General features: G+C 46.5%; 1 long non-coding RNA gene across 1 annotated transcript in view; it reads right to left on the reverse strand.

The window, feature by feature from the left end:
• LOC130541054 (uncharacterized) overlaps positions 1-7006 on the reverse strand; it is a 32190-nt gene extending 25184 nt beyond the window's left edge. Inside the window, exon 1 of the long non-coding RNA XR_008955095.2 lies at positions 5321-7006. This is a non-coding gene — a long non-coding RNA (uncharacterized LOC130541054). The remainder of the gene's footprint in view (positions 1-5320) is intronic.
• Between the last annotated feature and the right edge of the window lie 10744 nt (positions 7007-17750).

The following is a 17750-nucleotide window of genomic DNA, read 5'->3' on the forward strand; positions in this document are numbered from 1 at the left end:
GCCTCCCAAGTAGCTGAGAATACAGCTGTGCACCACCACACCCGGTTTCACCATGTTGGCCAGGGTGGTCTCAAACTCCTGACCTCAAGTGATCGTCCCACCTTGGCCTCCCAAAGTGCTGGGATTACAGAAGTGAGCCACCACACCCGGCCGGGACTTCATTAAATTTGAAAACTTTTGTACATCAAAGGACATTATCAAGGAAGGAAAAAGACAACTCACAGAATGGGAGAAAACATTCACAAATCAATCATAAATCTGATAAGGGTCTGGGATCTAAATTTTTTTTGTAGCCACCACGCCTGGCTAATTTTTGTGTTTTTAGTAGAGATGATGTTTCACTATGTTGGCCAGGCTGGTCTTGAACTCCTGATCTCAGGTGATCCAACCACTTCAGCCTCCCAAAGTGCTGGGATTACAGGTGTGAGCCACCACTCCCAGCATGGGATCTAAAATTTGTAAGGCATTCTTGCAAAGCAACAACAAGACAAACAACTCAGTCAAAATATGGGCAAAGGACTTGAATAGATATTTTCTTCCAAAGAAGATGTACAAAAGGCCAGAAAGCACATGACAAGATGCTCAGCATCATTAGTCACTAGAGAATGCACTTCAAAATCACAAGGCATCATTTCACATCCACTAGGATGGTTATTATCAACAAAACCAAACAAAACACAAAAACAAACCCAGGCCGGGTATGGTGGCTCATGCCTGTAATCCCAGCACTTTGGGAGGCCAAGGTGGTTGGATCACCTGAGGTCAGGGGTTTGAGACCAGCCTGGCCAACGTGGCAAAACCCCATCTCTACTAAAACTACAAAAATTAGCCAGGCATGATGGCACACGCCTGTAATCCCAGCTACCCAGGAGGCTGAGGCAGGAGAATAGATTGAACCCGGGAGGCGGAGGTTGCAGTGAGCCAAGATTGCTCCACTGCACTCTTGCCTGTGTGACAGTGAGACTCCATCTCAAAAACAAACAAACAGGCCAGGCGCGGTGGCTCATGTCTATAATCCCAGCACTTTGGGAGGTCAAGGCAGGTGGATCACGAGGTCAGAAGACTGAGATCATCCTGGCCAACACGGTGAAACCCCGTCTGTACTAAAAATACAAAAATTAGCCTGGCTTGGTGTTACGCACCTCTAGTCCCAGCTACTCAGGAGGCTGAGGCAGGAGAATCACTTGAACCCAGGAGGCAGTGGTTATAGTGAGCCGAGATCGAGATCGCGCTACTGCACTCCAGCCTGGGTGATAGAGCAAGACTCCATCTCAAAAATATAAACAAACAAAAAAACCAAAAAATAAGAAAACAGGCATTCAAATACACGTACATACGTGTTCAGAGTAGCACTATGCACAATAGCCAAAAGGTGTAAATATCCCAAATGTCCATCAACTGGTGAGTGCAGAAATGAAATGAAGTACTGTATAAGTTCTGTTGTACAACAGACTATTATTCAGCCATAAAATGGAATGAGATACTGATACGTGCTACAATGTGGATGAGCCTTGAAAACATTACAGTAAGTAAAAGAAGCCAGACACAAAAAGCCACATTTGATTTTGTTGATAAGAAATAGGAATCTGAATCTGTTCACGTTAACCAGAATAGGCAAGGCCATAGCGAGATGCCGATTGGTGGTTGCCAGGTCCTGGGGGCTAGGGTAGAACTGGGGAGCAACTGCCTACTGGCTACAGAGTTTCCATTTGGGGTGATGAAAATGTTTCGGTGCTGGACAGAGGTGGTGATAACACAATGCCGTGAATATACTAAATGCTCCTGAATTGGTCACTTTAAAATGGTTAATTTTATGTTATGTGAATTTCATGTCAATTTTTTTTTTTTTTTTTTTTTGAGACAGAGTTTCACGCTTGTTGCCCAGGCTGGAGTGCAGTGGTGCGATCTCGGCTCACCACAACCTCCGCCTCCTGGGTTCAAGCGATTTTCCTGCCTCAGCCTCCTGAGTAGCTGGGATTACAGGCATGCGCCACCATGCCCAGCCAATTTTGTATTTTTAGTAGAGACAGGGTTTCTCCATGTTGGTTAGGCTGGTCTCGAACTCCCGACCTTAGGTGATCTGCCCGCCTCGGCCTCCCAAAGTGCTGGGATTACAGGCGTGAGCCACCACACCCGGCTTCATGTCAATTTTTAAATTTCACGTTTGATTCCAGGGGTTGGGAGTTTGCTGCCCCTCATCATGGAGTTTGCTGTAGCCAGTGCAGGGGTGAAAAGGGAAGAGCAAAACAGGCAGATCTTGTTTAGGAGAGATACTGCAATTTATCTGATGCTGATCTTTTAAGTCACTTCTGGTGCCAAAGAGCACTGGACTTGGAGCCTGAAGAACTGAGACTTCCCGACATTTGGCCTTAAGCAAGCCTGAGCTTAGACTTCCTGAGCTTTTCCCGATGTTTTGTGTTGGGCAGCCCCATTTCCCTGGACAGCTGCAGGGATGGAGGGAAGTGATGGGTGTATGCATGTGGGCTTGTTCCTTCCTTCTCTATTCCACAGGCTGTCAGTGTACAGGTATGTTTGCACACAAGAAGGATGTTGGTCCTGGGGTCTCAGAGGCACCAAAGAATGGGCCAGCTTTGTCCAATTCATCCAAAATCCAGTCAGTGGGGTAAAGAGGAAGCCATCACACCAGGCCTTTGCCAACAAAGCAGACAGGCTGCCCAGCCCAGGAGCTGCCCACTCTTACTCGCCTGTTGGTTTGAGCAGATGCAGCCATGACAGCAGGGTTACAAAGGCCACCCCAGCCAGGCCACCACCCTCCACCAGGGCTCTGCCAGGATGGATTGAACCCTGGCCCTCATGTGTTACTTGATGACAGCAAGATATCTGATAAGAAACTGTTTGGATGTCACAGAGAACACATTTTAACAGCCCAGAGAGGTGGGATTATCACAGAGTGGTGTAAAAGAAGCAAAATTATTTCGGATAAACCATGAAGGAATTTTATTACCCAGTGCAGTTATAAATCAAGTTCTCTGTAAATGCAATAAAACAATTGTTTAGTCTGCATGATTCATACCACAAACCTCAGGATTCTTGGTTTTGATCTTATTGCCGCAATAAACTGTCTAGACAGCAATTAACAAACTGTTTTTCCTTCAGATGTTTGGAGTGCTGGTACAGCGGGAATCGGCACTTAGAAATTCAGGGGCTTCTTCCTGGCTCCTATTAATTATCAGGTTGGGTGAGTGGGAAAAGCCCAGAATCTTCTCAGAATTAGCCTTCTGGAAGTGTCCTTCCCCTGTGAATGCGCCACTTCACCACATAATATTCACTTATAACTGGCAGGAAATCCAAATATACAGATTTTCTTAAACCTTGGCCTGTCACTTTAGAGAGAAGTGAGCAGAATTAACTTTTTTTTTTTGGAGACAGTCTTGCTCTGTTGCCCAGGCTGGAGTACAATGGCATGATCTTGGCTCACTGCAACCTCCACCTCCTGAGTTCAAGTGATTCTCCTGTCTTAGCCTCCCAAGTAGCTGGGATTACAGGCATGCACCACCATGCCCTGCTAATTTTGTATTTTTAGTAGAAACAGGGTTTCATCATGTTGGTCAGGCTGGTCTCGAACTCCTGACTTCATGTGATCCACCTGCCTTGGCCTCCCAAAGTGCTGGGATTACAGGCATGAGCCACCATGCCACGCCTGGCCTAGCTTTTGTATATCCTTGGAGCAAAATTTATATACAGATAAGTCATTTCTTCATGTATTCATTCATTTATTCAGCATTAGGGTATAATAGTTTAGAACACTCACTCAGGAGTCTAATTGACTTTCGTGCCATTTCAGGTATATGATTTCACATTCCTGAAGCTTATTTTGCATATGTTGAAAGTCATGGGGGGAAATTAAATGAAATTATCTGTGTAAATTGCCTGGAACATAATAAGAGCTCAAAACTATTCACTATTATTGTCTATCATCCATCATCTGTCCATCCACGTATTCACCATCCCTCTATCTAGCCATCCATCCACCCACCTATCCATCCATTCCTTCACCCTTCCTTTCTTCCTTCCATCATTTATTCACCTATCTATCCATTCTTCCTTCTTTTCTTTCCTTCCTTCCAACATTTATCCATCCATCCATCCATCCACCCACCCACCCACCCACCCGTCCTTCCATCCCTCCCTCCACCTGTCCATTTATCTACACACTCACTCATTCATTCCTTCTTTGCCTGGTACTCTATGCCAGATTGTTGAGATTATAAAAACAAATAAGATATATCCCGACTTCATGGAGATCCCAGTTTAGATGGAAAGACAGCATTAGGTCACTGGCTGCAGGGGGCATCTGATCCTGAAGGACATAGTGAGAGAAAACCTGGGGAAGTGTTTAGTTTCTGGTCTAGCCCTGGTGATTTAAGACGATATGTGAGACGCACTCACCTCCCAGGGCTTCTGATGGCTCAGAGCTCAGTGGATGAACGTGGCTTCATCCACACAGTCAGTTACAGGGTGAGACTACACATTTGGCAAATGCCCCAAACAAACAAACAAACAAACAAAATAATTTGGGTTCAAGGTAACAGTAAATCACACTCTTCAAACCTAAATATTCTTCTCTAGGCTTCTTCCCACCTTTTCTTCCCTTCTTTCTGCCAACTCCTTCTCCTCCATTTTGCGTCAGACACCATGTGCATTGGGAGGATGTTGCTAGGTCACAGTGGGGACACTTGCTCTATTTACAGAGAAAACAGGGCTCCTCAGATTCACAGGGTTTGCAAAGGAAAGCCCTCCCAGAAAGGAATTCCAGCCTTCCCTTCTGAGGCTGGTGCAGCAGGGCTGGGGGCTGCAGGAACAGACCAGAGAAAGTGACTCAGAATTCCCTTCGGCTACAGTACGATTGCGAGAACCATTTTAAGTATGAGCTGTGGCTCCCCTCTCCCTTTTTCCTCAGCCTCCAGGGAGGTGCCATTTAAAAAATCTTGGCCTGGCCAGGGGCAGTAGCTCATGCCTGTAATCCCAGCACTTTGGGAGGCTGAGGTGGGCGGATCACCTGAGGTCGGGAGTTTGAGACCAGCCTGACCCCTGACCAACATGGAGAAACCCCGTCTCTGCTAAAAATACAAAATTAGCTGGAGGCTGAGGTAGGAGAATCGATTGAACCCGGGAGGCAGAGGTTGTAGTGAGCTGAGATCACGCCATTGCACTCCAGCCTGGGCAACAAGAGCAAAACTCCATCTCAAAAAAAAAAAAAAAAGAAAAAGAAAGAAAGTAATCCATTTCTTTCTCATGTACCAACATGCAGATAGGAGCAGTCCAGGATGGGTAGAGCAGCTCCTTTGGTAGAACCCACCTCCATTGCGCTGCCATGCCTGGCACGTTGCTCCCATCCCCATGGTCCAAGGGTCCTCTCCTCCACATCCCCATCCAGCCAGCAGAAAGGGGAGACAATGAAGGGAAGGCACGCCCCAGAAGGATGTGCCTCCGAGGCCTCTCACATCGCTGGAATGCTCTCCCATAGCCTAGGATTTAGTCACGAGGCCGCACAGGGGAGTTGAGCTCTTTGTTCTGGTTGGCCATGTGTCCATGTCTATTACTACACAAAAGTGGGAATGGCCATGGAGGGAGAACCAGCAAACTCTTTCATACCCTCCTATGGCCTTGATCCATCCAGTGGGTAGATTTCTGAGCCCCTCGCTTTCTCACTGCCTCTTCTGCTGGGAGCATGACTCCCGGGCTGCAGAAGGACAGGCTGGTGCATTGAGAGTCTTTAGGCTTTGCTTGAATTGCAAACGCTCTGGTTTTCTGGCAAGACGGAGGTAGGTCCCTGGGCAGAAGTGTCAGAAGACCTGGGGTTGCCTCTGAACCTCACTGTTTCTGGGTCTGAGACCTTGGACTCAGAAATGAAAAAAACCTCTGAACCTCAGTGAAATGGGGGAAAAAATAAATGACTTCCATAGAGTTATTGGGAGGACCAAATTGCATTACCAAATACATTCTGAAAAGGTAAAAGTTCTCCAAATGATTGTGTGTTTTATCATCTCCACCACCACCATTTTTCTTTTTCTATTTTTTTTTTTTTTTGAGACAGAGTCTTGCTCTGTTGCCCAGGCTGGAGTGCAATAGCGCGATCTCGGCTCACTGCAAGCTCCGCCTCCCGGGTTCACCCCATTCTCCTGCCTCAGCCTCCCGAGTAGCTGGGACTACAGGCACCCACCACCACGCCTGGCTAATTTTTGTATTTTTAGTAGAGACGGGGTTTCACCATGTTAGCCAGGATGGTCTTGATCTCCTGACCTCGTGATCCACCTGCCTCGGCCTCCCAAAGTGCTGGGATTACAGGCGTGAGCCACCGCGCACGGCCCATTTTTCTTTTTTCTTTATGCATGTATGTAGCTGAATTTGTGTAAGTACAATGGATCCATGATGAGAGTCTATTTATTGAATTTTTTTTTTTTTTCAGATGGAGTCTCACTCTGTCACCCAGGGTAGAGTGTAGTGGTGTGATCTTGGCTCACTGCAACTTCTGCCTCCTGGGCTCAAGTGATTCTCCTGACTCCCAAGTAGCTGGGATTACAGGCACCCACCGCCACGCCCGGCTAATTCTTGTGTTTTTAGTAGAGATGGGGTTTCGCCATGTTGGCCAGGCCGGTCTCGAACTCATGACCTTAAGTGATCCGCCCGCCTCCCAAAGTGCTGGGATTACAGGCGTGAGCCACTGCGCCTTGCCTAATTATAGAAATTGTATTTGGAGAGAAAGATATAGTCTTTCTCTAAGCATTTCCGACATTACATTCTTTCAAAGCAACGCGAACAACTTCTGAAGGTACTGGTCTGGGCTCCAGGCTCAGATCTGGGTGGGGGAAGATTCTATGAACAGGTCCTGGTCAGGTTTGGGGGAGGCCCATGAGCAGGTCTTCTCACCAGGAGCAATATCCCTAGGAAACCAACCCACAGAATAGAAATTGAAAGAGCAAAAAGGCTTCCTTTTCTAAGAAAGGCCATGATGTCTCCAGGAATAGCATAAATATCCCCTGCAGGGCATATCCCAGAAAAGAACATTCAGAGGGGCCTCTGAGTTGCTCTGCACCCCCAGCAGATGCCCTGCTCCAAATGGTCTCTTGTGTCTCCAGCTCTCCACCCAGGCTCTACCTGGAAGGCTCTTCTCTGACTTGTCCTCACACAGCCCCTTCAACTGAGCCACAGTGACTTCCCCCATAGGCATCCTGGTGAGTCCTGGTGGGGTATTGTAGACCCCACCAGGGGTCTTTAAATGACCTTTAAAATGAGTTCAGGCCAGGCACGGTGGCTCCTACCTGTAATCCCAGCACTTTGGGAGGCGAAGGCAGGCGGATCACCTGAGGTCAGGAGTTCAAGACCAGCTTGACCAACATGGCGTTTCTACTAAAAATACAAAAGTTAGCCAGGTGTGGTGGTACATACCTGTAATCCCAGCTACTCAGGAGGCTGAAGCAGGAGAATCACTTGAACCTGGGAGGCAGAGATTGCAGTGAGCCAAGACTGGCCACTACACTCCAGCCTGGGTTACAGAGCGAGACTCCGTCTCAAAGAAAAAAAAAGTCAGTTCAAACTTTGCGATTCAACAACTGGGTGACTCTCCGGAGTCAATGAATTCGCCAATCCACGGATACTGATGAGCTTGACCTGAGCCGCTTGGGAAGCTGAGCTGCAGTGAATACGATGCAGCAGATGGAGCCAACTCTGCAAAGCAGAGCCGCAGGCAACACGGAGTTCCCGGGACTCCCTCAAAATCCTCCCCTTTATCTACACTGGCTCCCGTAGACCCGCGGGCAACACAGAGAGTGCTTGGGACTCCCTCAAAATTCTCTCCTTTGTCTACACTGGCTCCCACGACAGGGTCTCAACCCTGGTTGTACTTGAGAATCAGCAGGGAAACTTCTAACAGTTCTGATGCCTGAGCCATACCCCAGAAACCCCATAGCTGGGACCTGGGCATAAGTATTTTAAAGCTCCCCAGGTGATTCCAAAATCCAGCCAAGGTAGACATCCACTGCTCTGGAGACCTTGTCCATCCCACAGGTAGAAGGCCCCATCTGTGACCACTTTTCTGAGGTCCAGACTTGCCAATTTATTTTCTCAACATCACCATTTCAGTGCCTAAGAGACAACTCATCTTGCCAGAGTAAAGTGGATTGTCCCCTCCACACCTGCTTCTCTTCTCGCCAGGGTCCCCCAGCTGTTTCAGGGCAAAAACTGAACACCTTCTGATTCTTTTCTTTGTCTCACAACCCATAGCCAATTTTTTTGGAATTCTCAACAGCTATAATGTCAAAATATATCCCCATTCTAATCTCTGCTCCCCACCTCCCCTGCTAGCCTGGAGATCCCCTATTCTTCTTTTGAATCCTTCTAGTTTGGTCTCTGCCAACAGCTCATGTAACATCTATGAAAAAAATGAAACTCCGGGTTGGGTGTGGTGGCTCATGTCTGTAATCTCAGAACTTGTTGTTGTCGTTGCTGTTGTTTTGAGACTGAGTCTTGTTCTGTCGCCCAGGCTGGAGTGCAGTGGTGAAATCTCGGCTCACTACAACCTCCACCTCCCAGGTTCAAGCAATTTTCCTGCCTCAGCCTCGTGAGTAGCTGAGACTACAGGCGCGTGCCACCACGCCCAGCTAATTTTTTCTTTTTTTTGTATGTTTAGTAGAAGCGAGGTTTTACCATGTTGGCCAGGCTGGTCTTGAACTACTGACCTCAAGTGATCTGCCTGCCTCGGCCTCCCAAAGTGCTGGGATTACAGGCGTGAGCCACCACACCCGGCCAATCCCAGTACTTTGGAAGGCTGAGGTGGGAGGATTGCTTGAGCCCAGGAGATGGAGGCTGCAGTGAGCCATGATTGTGCCATTGCACTCCAGTCTGGGCAACAGAGCAAAACCCTGTTTCCAGAAAACAAACAAGCCCAAAAACTCAGCATGAAAAGATGCTCAGCTCATTAGCCATTGGGGAAATTCAATTAAAACCAAAAGAAGGGCCGAGCACGGTGGCTCATACCTGTAATCCCAGCACTTTGGGAGGCTGATATGGGTGAGTCACCTGAGGCCAGGAGTTCAAGACTAGCCTGGCCAATTTGATGAAATCCCATCTCTACTAAAAATAAAAAAATTAGCCGAGTGTGGTGATGCGCGCCTGTAATCCCAGCTGCTCGGGAGGCTGAGGCAGGAGAATTGCTTGAACCTGGAAGACAGAGATTGCAGTGAGCCGAAATTCCACCACTGCACTCCAGCCTGGGTGAAAGAGCGAGACTCCATCTCAAAAAAAAAAAAAAAGATATGTTGAGATACACAAATACCATTGTGTTACAATTGTCCACATCATTCAAGGCAATAACATGTTGTACGTGTTTGTAGCCTAGGAGCAATAGGCCATATATAGCCTAGGTGTGTAGACTCACTCCATAATGTACCCATAATAACGAAATGCCATAATGTACCAACAGGAGAACAGATGAACAAATTATAGTATGTTTATACAATGAAACACTACTCAGCAGCCGGGCGCGGTGGCTCACGCCTGTAATCCCAGCACTTTGGGGGGCCGAGGCGGGCGGATCACGAGGTCAGGAGATCGAGACCATCCTGGCTAACACAGTGAAACCCCGTCTCTACTAAAAATACAAAAATTAGCCGGGCATGGTGGCGGGGCGCTTGTAGTCCCAGCTACTTGGGAGGCTGAGGCAGGAGAATGGCATGAACCCGGGAGGCGGAGCTTGCAGTGAGCCAAGATCACGCCACTGCACTCCAGCCTGGGCGACAGAGCAAGACTCTGTCTCAAAAAGAAAAAAAAAAACAAAAAACTACTATTCAGCATACAAGAAATGAATTACTGACGCAAGCAGCAACATCGATAAATCTTATAGACATTCCTCTGAGCAAAAGAAGCTGGGTAAACTTTATGAATGCATTTATAAGAGGTTCTAGAAAAAATGATTCAAGGGTGATATGTTAGAATATGGCTCCTAGCTAGTGGGATGGTCAGGGGATTGACTGGATTGATTGAAAAGGAGCATGAGGGAGCCTTCTGGAGTGATGGAAAGGATTTTTATCTTGTTTTGGGTGGTCATTACAGGTGTCCAAAGTTACTGAACTCACTTAAGAGCTGTAAGTCTTGGCTGGGCATGGTGGCTCGTGCCTGTAATCCCAGCACTTTGGGAGGCTGAGGTAGGTGGATCACCTGAGGTCAGGAGTTCAAGAGCAGCCTGGCCAACATGATGAAACCCTGTCTTTACTAAAAAAAAAAAAAACTACAAAAATTAGCTGGGCATGGTGGTACATGCCTGTAGTCCCAGCTACTTGGGAGGCTGAGGCAGGAGAATTGCTTGAACCTGGGAGGCGGAGGTTGCACACTGCAGCCTGGGCCACAGAGCAAGACTCCATCTCAAAAAAAAAAGAAAAAAAAAAAAAAAAGGAACTGTAAGTCTTACTGCATGTAAATCATATCTTTAAAAGTAATTTGGGGGCCAGGCGCGGTGGTGCATGACTATAATTCCAGAACTTTTGGAGGCCAAGGCAGGCAGATCACTTGAGACCAGGAATTTGAGACTAGGCTGGGCAACATGGCAAAACTCTGTCTCTATAAAAAATACAAAAATTAGCTGGGTTTGGTGGTACACACCAGTAGTCCCAGCTACTTGGGAGGCTGAGGTGGGAGGATTGCTTGAGCCCCGGAAGTTGAGGCTACAGTGAGCCATGAGTGCACCACTGCACTCCAGCCTGGATGACAAAACAAGACCTTGTCTCAAAAAAAAAAAGAAAAAAAAACTCAAGAGTCCCACAAACCTCTGCTCAAACTCCCCCTACCCTCACCCCCAACCTTTAGGACAAAATCTGGAGCACCCACTCTGGTCTTCAGAGCCCTGCATGAACTGCCCTTTTTTCCCTCCTTGGCAGTGTCTACAACCACCCTTCCCTTTGCTCTTTTTTTTTTAGACAGAGTCTCACTCTAACACCCAGGCTGGAGTGCAGTGGTGCCATCTCAGCTCACTACAACCTCTGCCTCCCAGGTTCAAGCGATTCTCCTGCCTTAGCCTCCATGTAGCTGGGATTACAGGCATGTACCATCGCTCCCTGCTAATTTTTTGTATTTTTAGTAGAGATGGGGTTTCACCATGTTGGTCATGCTGGCCTTGAGCTCCTGACTTCAAATGATCTGCCCGCCTCAGCCTCCCAAAGTGCTGGGATTACAGGCGTGAGCCACCGTGCCCGGCTGACTTTTCTTTATAGAATGCCTGCCGGTGTATACATCACTAAGCAATCATTCTTTTAGTTCTCACACACTTTTTTGGAAACACCATGCATTCTTTTGTACTTAGGGGCTTTGCTTTAATATTATGTTCCTGAGATTCATCCAGGACCACTATTAATTTTCATAGTTGTGTTCTAATCTATGATGATCACGTAATTTAGTCACCCATTTTCTTGGGAAGGGGCATTTAGGTTGTATCCAGATTTTTGCTGTTACTCACAATGCTGCCAAGAGCATTGTTGTACATGGCTCCTGGGACAAGTATGCCAGAAATGTTTAGGATATTTATCTATGAATGAAATTGCTTGGTCAGAGGGTATGTGCGTTTTCAGCTGTATCTGATATTTCAAAGCTATTTTTTAAGGTGGTTGTACCAACTACACTTTTCACCAACTGTGTAAAAGACTTTCCTTTTTGTCCTATATCCTTATCAGTACTGGGTGCCCTTAAATTTATTAATTTTTGCCAATCTTGCGGTTTTAATTTGCATTGTCTCAATCATTAATAAGGTTAATCATCACTTTATATATTGGGCATTTATCAAAAAATAAAGCTGTGTATTTTTAGATGGGAACGAATGCACAGAAAAAGATCTAAAACCGTGATTCTAAGAAGGGGAGTGGAAAAGGAGGGGTGGGATGTGAACACTTTGTTCTGTGTGATCTTCACATTTTTACAACAAAAATTATTTAATATGCTTATAAAATTAATATAAAAATGGCCAGGCATGGTGGCTAATGCCTGTAGTCTCAGAACTTTAGGAGGCCCTGGGTGGGCGAAATCACTTGAGGCCAGGAGTTCGAGACCAGCCTGGCCAACATGGCAAAACCCCATCTCTACTAAAAACACGCACACAAAAAAATCAGCTGGGGGTGGTGGTGCACACCTGCAGTCCTGGCTACTTGGGAGGCTGAGGCAGGAGAATTGCTGGAACCCGGGAAGTCAAGGTTGCAGTGAGGCAAGATCATGCCACTGCACTCCAGCTTGGATGACAGAATGAGACTCTGTCTCAAAATACAGAAAAAACTGGCTGGGCGCAGTGGCTCATGCCTGCAATCCCAGCACTTTGGGAGGCTGAAGTGGGCAGATCACAAGGTCAGGAGATCGAGACCATCCTGGTGAACACGGTGAAACCCCATCTCTACTAAAAATACAAAAAATTAGCCAGGCGTGGTGGGCGCCTGTAATCCCAGCTACTTGGGAGGCTGAGGCAGGAGAATCACCTGAACCTGGGAGGCGGAATTTGCAGTGAGCTGAGATCATGCTACTGCACTCCAGCCTGGGAGACGGAGCGAGACTCCATCCCCCCCGCAAAAAAAAAGAAAAAATTGATATAAAAATTAAGCAAGATATAGATCAGTACGCATCATTAATTTTTTTATTAAAAAAAATTATATGTAAACACACACATACATGCATTGCTTTATATGTGTGTGTGTATGTGTGTGTATAGAAGAAGGCCTGAACTAATTTTCTCAGAGTTTTTAAGGGTGGTTTTCTGTGTGGAGGTGGGGATGCAACTGTGCAGTGGTGGAGTTAAGGAGGGTAGGGGTAGTAGGGGGCGGTATATAATTGTTCCTTTTTAATTTTATGCACCTTTTAAATTGGATATTTTCTTCAGTCTTTAAAACAAAATTCACTAGTTCTGCGATTTAACATTTTTATGTTATTTTACAAAAATCTTTCTGATATTTCCTTCATTCTCAATATCCAAATTTTCTTTTTTTTTCTTGAGACAGAATCTTGCTCTGTTGCCCAGGCTGGACTGCAGTGGCACGATCTCGACTCACTGCAAGCTGTGCGTCCCGGATTCATGCCTTTCTCCTGCCTCAGCCTCCTGAGTAGCTGGGACTACAGGCGCCCGCCACCACACCTGGCTAATTTTTTTTGTATTTTTAGTAGAGACGGGGTTTCCCTGTGTTAGCCAGGATGGTCTCGATCTCCTGACCTCGTGATCCACCTGCCTCGGCCTCCCAAAGTGCTGGGATTACAGGCATGAGCCACTGCGCCCAGCCTAAATATCCAAATTTTCTGTGGACTATCACAGGTATAAAGTAAAGTGCCCCATCCCCACACCCACCATGTCCAAAAAAAAAAAAAGAAAAGAGTAAACAAGTTTCCAGTGACCTGGACTATACCTAACTCCGCCTCAGTTGGTAACTCTGATGTGAACAGCACACATCAGAAGAACATAGGGCCACCACTGAGATATAGGTGGCAAAATTCCCTTTATCATAAACATGTACAATGATTACATATCCATAATAATTAGAAATAAAAACATTTTTAAAGGTAAAGCTAAGCAGAAAAATTAAAAATAAAGGTTCCTTTATGTTCTTGAGATCTGAAAAGGAAATTATACATACAGTCTTTACAATACCTTTTATTATAAATCTGTTTATGAGTTTAAAACTATGCTGTCCAATATGTAGCCACTAGCCATATGTGGCTATTTAAATTTAAATTGACTGAAATTAAATAACATTAAAAATTCAGTTCCTTAGTCACATGGGCCCACTATTTCAAGGGTCCAACAGTTACTTTGGGCTAGTTGCTATTGTATTATATAATGCAGATTAAAAATATTTATACCAATGTGGAAAGTTCTGATGGACAGTACTGGATTAAAACCTTATACAGATATTATTCTTGTTTACCACCATGTGAGAAGGTTTTTACCACGGGAAGGAATTCTTGGTTTTTTTTGTTGTTGTTTTTTTGTTTTTTAAATTGAGGTAGGGTCTTGCTCTGTTGCCCAGGTTGGAGTACAGTGGCACAATCATAGCTCACTTCAGCCTCGACCTCCAGGTCTTAAGTGATCCTCCCACCTCATTCTCCCAAGTAGCTGGAACTACAGGTACCTGCCACTACACTCAGCTAATTTTTTTTATTTTTTGTAGAAATGGGATCTTACTATGTTGCCCAGGCTGGTATGGAACTCCTGGGCTCAAGTGATCCTCCTGCCTCAGCCTCCCAAAGTGCTGGGATTACAGGTGTGAGCCATCATTCCTTGGGCCATTCTTGTATTTTAAGTACTCAGAGACATCCAGGAAAGGTAACCAAGTGGGTAACTCCAGCACTTCGGAGAGTGCCTAGTGTGTGATTCTAAGCTCATCACTCCAGGGACCCAGCACCCAATTCCAGCTGTGTCTTTCCTCCATTTAAATCACCCCCTGTGGATCCTATTAAGTATTCTCCCATTCTGGTCAAACTGGTTTATGAAACTACTATTTGAGAAGTCCAGTCTTGCAGGCCGATGGGACCCTGCCTTTGTGTGGCCGTAATAAGGTTATTTATGAGGGCTGGAGCCGATTCTCTTGATTCTCCGGGAAGATGAAAGGTTTGGTGGTAAAGGAAAGCAGAAGCTTGGGGAGCAGGTTTCTCCTTATAGCAATGACTCTCCAGATAGGATAAATCACCCAGGACCATTAAACCTTCAAGAAGAGTGCTCGTAAACCTCCACTGGAAACTCACAAAGCATCTTCTCTCTTGGAGCAGCCTATGTGGAGAGGGACTCGCCTCTTTTTCCAAACCACCAGCCAGTCACAGATTAACCCTGCTGCCATCTCTGCCCAGGACACTGAAGCAGAAAATCACTTTCTTTTTTTTTTTTTTGAGACAGAGTCTCACTCCGTCACCCAGGCTGGAGTGCAGTGGCGTGATCTCGGCTCACTGCAACCTCCACCTCCCGGGTTCAAGCGATTCTCCTGCCTCAGCCTCTTGAGTAGCTGGGATTACAGGCACCCGCCACCATGCCCAGCTAATTTTTTGTATTTTTAGTAGAGATGGGGTTTCACCATATTGGCCAGGATGGTCTCAATCTCTTGACCTCATGATCCGCCCGCACTGGCCTCTCAAAGTGCTGGGATTACAGGCGTGAGCCACTGCACCCAGCCGAAAATCACTTTCAAAGTCAACCTTTCAGGTGGCCAACTGTCCCTGTTTGTGTGAGATGAAAGGGTTTCCTGGGACAAGAGATCAGGAAAGTCCCAAGCAAGTCTGGATGAACTGGTCACTCTATTTCCTCCCTACCTTGGGGGCAAGCAATGCCTGCGACTCAACAGGACAAAAACATTTGTTCATATTTAGCTCCCATTTATGAGACTCTGCAATGTGTCAGGTGCTGGGCAAAGTCAGTGCTTTACCTGACATGTCTCGTTTCATCTTAACAACCAAATGAGCTTGGTGTTATTATTATCCCCATTTGACAGGTGAGGAAACCGAGGCTCAGAAAGCTAAAGTGACTTGTCCAAGGTCACACCTTAAATGGTGTCTGTGTCTCCATAGCTCATGCTCTGAACTGCTCCTCTAATTCTTCCTCATCTTTCCTTTTTTTTTTTTTTTTTTGAGATGGAGTCTCGCTCTGTTGCCCAGGCTGGAGGGCAGTGGTGCGATCTCGGCTCACTGCAACTTCCACTTATGGGGTGCAAGCGATTCTTGTGCCTTAGCCTCCAGAGTAGCTGGGATTACAGGTGTGCACCACCACATTCGGCTAATTTTTGGATTTTTATTTGTAATTTTTTTTGAGTTGGAGTCTCACTTTATTGGCCAGGAGTACAGTGGCACAATCTTGGTTCACGGCAACCTCCATCTCCTGGGTTCAAGCGATCCTCCTGCCTTAGCCTCCTAACTGAGCTTACCAGGCGCCCGCCACCACGCCCAGCTAATTTTTGTATTTTTAGTAGAGATAGGGTTTCACCATGTTGGCCAGGCTGGTCTCAAACTCCTGACCTCAAGTGATCTGCCCGCCTCAGCCTCCCAAAGTGCTGGGATTACAGGCGTGAGCTACCGTGCCCAGCCTGTATTTTTAGTAGAGACGGAATTTCGCCATATTGCCCAGGCTGGTCTCAAACTCCTGAACTCAAGCGATCCACCCGCCTCGGCCTCCCAAAGTGCTGGGATTACAATGTGAGCCACTGCACCTGGCCTTCATCTTTCTTAATCTGCCTTGGATTTCTGGGGTTCCAGAAGCTTCCCACAAAAAGAGTCATTGGAGATACTTATATTGTTAACCAACGGGGTAGGAGAATGACTTGCAGCTGAACTTTATTTGCACGTTAAAAAGTCAAGTCTAATTTTCTAAAACTATCTGGACTCTTTCACTGGCAAATGCCGAGTTGGAAGGAAAGTCCATAAATCACTCACAGACCTACATTGGCCGTGGCTATATGCAAACCCAGTACTGCTGGTCTGGCTACCTGGGAGCACCAGGCATAGGATGGGGTGAGATTTCCCCACCAAATTCAGGGCATATCAGAGCTCAGAGTACCTGCACCCAAAGGGAAATACCCCAAACACTGGCTTCAGGAAAGTTCTCATTAGATAGACACAAGAAAGTTTTGCCCTAATCCTCAGTATTGGCTAACAGATCACTTTTATTGAGGGATTACTATGTGCCAGGCAATGCCTGTTTTCATCCACTTCTCATGTCCAATTATCTGCGAAATAGATAAGATTATTATCCCAGCCCAGAGATGAGGAAACTGAGGTGTGGAGAGCTGGCGAGATTGATCTAGACCAGTGGTTCTCAAGCAGGGGATGGTTTGCCCTCCATGCACATTTGCCACTATCTGGACACATTTTTGATCATCACAACCTGGGATGGGGTTGCTGCTGGCATCTAGTGAATAGAGGCCAGGGATGCTGCTCCACATTCTACACTGCACAGAACGGCCTCCCTCTACCCCAGTAAAAAAAATTACGTGGCCCCAAATGCCGATAGCTCTGAGGTTGAGAAACTCTTGTCTAAATCAAGAAAAGGGTGGCAACTCCTGGGGAACCCTTCACTCCAGAGTTTGAGGGGCTCACATGCCTAGCAAGGGGTAGAGCAGTGATTAGATCCCACTTGCTTTTACCTTCCTATGCACTGGAGAAGGATTACTGAAAGGTCAGTTCAAGAGGGTATGAACTTGTTGTGTGAAGCTAGAACAGTGCTGGGCACAAATAGGTGCCCAGTAAATATTTGTTGAATGAATGAATGAATACTAAGTATTAATACCACTTATTGAGGGCTTTCTGTCAATGAACACACCAAGTATATTGCCAGCATCATCTCATTTGATTCTTGGAGTAGACCCCAGAGGCAGGTACCACTCCCCACAGTCTTATTTTACAGAGTAAGAGACAGAGAGGGCCGGGCGCGGTGGCTCACGCCTGTAATCCCAGCCCTTCGGGAGGCCAAGACGGGTGGATCACGAGGTCAGGAGACCAAGACCATCCTGGTTAACATGGTGAAATCCCTTCTCTACTAAAAATACAAAAAAATTAGCTGGGCATGGTGGTGGGCACCTGTAGTCCCAGCTACTCCGGAGGCTGAGGCAGGAGAATGGTGTGAACCCAGGAGGCGGAGCTTGCGGTGAGCCGAGATCATGCCACTGCACTCCAGTCTGGGTGATAGAGTGAGACTCTGTCTCAAAAAAAAAAAAAAAAAGAGACAGAGAGAAGAGGTCTCATGCCAGAGTCATACAGCTTGGCCAGTGACTGAGGTTTTCCATTCAGGGTGG

The sequence above is a fragment of the Pan paniscus genome, chromosome 21 (assembly GCF_029289425.2).
Source record: "Pan paniscus chromosome 21, NHGRI_mPanPan1-v2.0_pri, whole genome shotgun sequence".
Classification (NCBI taxonomy): domain Eukaryota; kingdom Metazoa; phylum Chordata; class Mammalia; order Primates; family Hominidae; genus Pan; species Pan paniscus.